Below are 3,929 nucleotides of genomic sequence, written 5' to 3' on the forward strand. Positions count from 1 at the left end.
TAGCAAAAACTTACTCATGTTTACAAAGGAAATCTACATGGCAGCGATGATCATAAGTACTGTAAGTATAGTTGGATCACCACACCAACTATAACTTGCAGCCCCAACTCATCCGAAAAGGTATGCGCATAGGGATAGCTGAACCAGTCCAGAAGGGCTGGTTAGTGTTCCTGACGGGGCATTGTACTCTACTACCACTACAGATAAAACAGAGGAGAAAGCAACTGTCGAACTGTCAATAGCATCTGGTTTGACTTCTTCTTTCTTCTTCTTTGGCTATTGCGATTATCCCGCATTGTGCGCGTTGTCGGCTGGGTTAAGTACGGATTTGGCATGGTTAATTGTAAGGGGTGGCCGGATGCCCTTCCTGCCGCCACCCCATACCCTCCGTGACGGAATTAGTGTACCCGAGCTGTCTGCGTCTAGTGTAAATAGTGAAATAGTGTGAATGTGTTTTAAATGTCTGCGAGTCGTGTAACTGAGGCGGGACGTGGGGATCAGCCCAGTATTCACCTAGTAGGATGTGGAAAACCGCTTAAAAACCACATTCAGGCTGGCATCCTGGCAGTCGTCGCTAATCCACCGAGCGGATTCAATCTGGGGCCCACGCGCCTACCCGAGTCCAGGAAGCTGCACGTTAGCGCTCTCGGCTACCCTGGTGGGAAGCATCCGGCTTGACTGGGGAACAACATTGGCGATAGTCATCCCACATCAGTTTTTGGATGCTTTCAAAGCAGGGAAAAGACAGATCAAATAGTGTATGGTAGTGCCGTATCAATACTGGCTATCAACCTCCAATTAGCCTGAGCTAGTATAAAGTGTTGCCAGATGAATGATGGATAATCCGGGATGATATGGAGAAGATGCTGCGAGATGACTTCATTGAAACTTCAGAGAGCCCTTGGTCCTCTCCTGTGGTCCACGTAAAGAAGAAGGTTGGCACATTGCATATTGTCATCAACTAATGATGACTGAACAAAATCATGAAGGAAGATGTCTACCCATATCGTACACTGATGGCACTCTAGGCTACCTGAAAAGAGCAAAATATTTCACAACTACGGGCATGCAGACAGACTACTGGCAAATCGAGATTGGTAGACTGGGTGAAAAACACTGTATTAATAACTCCTCATGGCCTCTTGAGTTTAAAGTATTAAGTTTTTGACTGCATTATACTCCAGACATCTTTGATCATGTGATGGATAACCTTGTTTGAACCTTCAATGGACGATGTGTCATTGGTGTCTTAATGAGACTGACACTATTTTGAAGACGTTTGATAAGCATCTAAGCCTCCTGACAAAGGTATTTAGGTGTGTTCAGACTACAGACCACCACTTGAATCAGAGGAACTGCCTCTTTACCAGCTAATAAATAATAGTAGCATATTGTAAATTGGATGGAGTCCTTACCAATCCAGAGAAAATAAGGTCAGTCACAGATTTTCCGACTCCTCAATACGTTCACAGTGTGAGAACTTTTCTCAGAATGTGTTCAGACTACTGGAAATTCATAAAGGAATTCTGTACCAAACCACACCCCTTTCAGGAACTACTGCAGGTATGCACCAAATTTTCCTGGACAGAGATGCGAGATAGATCTTACCCTGCTCTTAAAGAGGCTCTGACATGTTCTCCAGTCTCAGCGTTGTGTGACGAGAAGACCGAGACGGAATTTCGCACCGACACTAGTGGGTAGGGGTTAGATGCAGTTCCAGTGCAAAGAAGGTACTGAGAAGGCGATACCTCATGCTTCCAGAGTATTGTCTCATTCTGAAATTAGCTACTGTAAGACCGAGAAAGTGTGCTTTGCAGTTGTCTTGGATATCAAAAAATTATGGCTTCGTTTATTTGGCAAACCATCCATTGTTATGAGAGACCACCATTTTTTATGCTAGTTAACTAGCCTGAAGATTCGTCAGTTTAGCTGGGAGATGGGCACTGAGTCTTCAGGAGTATACACAAAGGTCGAAGCAAACAGAAGGACGCTAACTGAGTTAAGAGGAATACTTCGGCGGTACTCAGCAGTGTAGATGAATTGTCAGTCATCGCTGTACTGCATGAAATTGCTGCTGAAACCCATAAAAACTCTGAAGAAGGAGGAACCGACGAAAGGAGAATTCCAGTTAACAAACTGAGTATTGTTTTAGATGAACTATGATACAAAGTGGTGGAAATGGTTGCTCATCGCCCCAGCTCATCTATGGCTATTTATCCCGAAGTATTTTCGTGACACTATAAGGTTTGGTCACCTGGGATTCATGAAGACTTGTGGTTGATCAAGGGGCTCTCGCATAGACTAGAGGAGTCCAACCGTGGATCTACTTGACATCAAGAAGTTTCACGATCCAAATGGCACTTCAGGGAAATCCAGCCCCTTAAGTGGCTTGAATCCTCTAAGAAAGATCACTATTTATTAGTGAATCAGCCCATGAATTATTATCAGAATCTGACTTTATTCAGCTACAGTTAAGTTCCCGATCTCGCTGATAATTCCAAAATTAACAAATTCCTAGGAGTGTATGAATTCCAAGGAGTAAAACACAGTAGCTCTTACTGAATACTTTTCCTCAGTATTGCTTAGGTAAAACACTTTAACGTGAATTTGCCAAGCAGATATAGAAATGAGCTACTAATGGTAAGCAAAAATACTTCGATTATATTTCATACATAATACATCCATGGCTGAGCTTTTCCCTAACCAGCCTTGTATTATAATACAATAATTATAAAATCTAGCATTTTGCTACATCTTTAACAGGTCTTCAAGATGAACAGCAACGCAAGGTTACAATGGATTAAGTTTTGTATTAATTTATTCAGCGATGTTCTGTTCAAGACTCCAAGGTGACCGACCCACAGTATAGCTGCTATCGCTAATCGCTTCCTGGGAAGCTAGTTTCTCGATCCACTGATCGACCAGGGCAGCATAGCTCTTACAAGTGACATTTCTGCAATATGTTTACCAGCACATAAGCATTCACGAAATTTCCCCACACCGGTTGCTCGTCCAAGTGTCGGCAGTAATTGTAGCCACAGTGGTCATTTACCCATGGACTAGATAATGCCAACAAATCGAGAAGAGTGCTTTGGGCAAACATTCATAGAATCCAGACAGACTCAGACGCAGTGATCACTGGTTACGTTTCTACCGATCAGTTCGACACTATGTGAGATACTGAAAGGAATGCCAATGATGGAAGCACCTGCTACAGTTACCTCCTGGGGATCTGGTTCCAATTCCGCCTGCAGTAGCATCATTCCACCGAAGTGAAATCGACTCCAGGGGAGGTTCCCGATGTCTGCAAACTGGAGTCGATGTGTAATAGTGTACACTGACGACCTCACCTTCTATGCTGTCGACAAATCTGTGTCCATTTTCAAAGTTCTGGAAACTATAAAATTCCTTGTAGAAGACATCATTCTGAAACACTTTGCACGGCTTGTGATGATCCCTGGTCGTGAAAAATTTTTCCAGTCGATGTTAGTAAGAAAGGTAATATCATGCTGCGATATCATCTACAAGAGTGACAACTGCTTACTACCCGAAGAAGAAGGGCCTCACAGAACACTTTAATAAAACGTTGGTAGATATGCTCTCGACGTACGTTGACGTCGAACAGAGAGTTTGGAATCTTTGTTTTTCATTTTATTCCATTTAACGCATATTTAAAGACCTACTAATAGTACTCTAAATTAAGTCATCAATTTACAATTTGTCGTAAAATAACATTTTGTCTAATTTGAGCAGGTTTTCTGTTTTTGCAATCTGCCTTTTAAAATTATGTAGAGTGTTTTTTTGGCTTTTATGTCTAATTTTTTGTTCTTACATCAGTTGTTTATCTGTTTTAATAGACAAAAATGGTACAAATGGTTCTGAGCGCTACGGAACTCAACATCTGTGGTCATCAGTCCCCTAGAACTTAG

This window comes from Schistocerca cancellata, chromosome 8 (genome assembly GCF_023864275.1).
Source record: "Schistocerca cancellata isolate TAMUIC-IGC-003103 chromosome 8, iqSchCanc2.1, whole genome shotgun sequence".
NCBI lineage: Eukaryota > Metazoa > Arthropoda > Insecta > Orthoptera > Acrididae > Schistocerca > Schistocerca cancellata.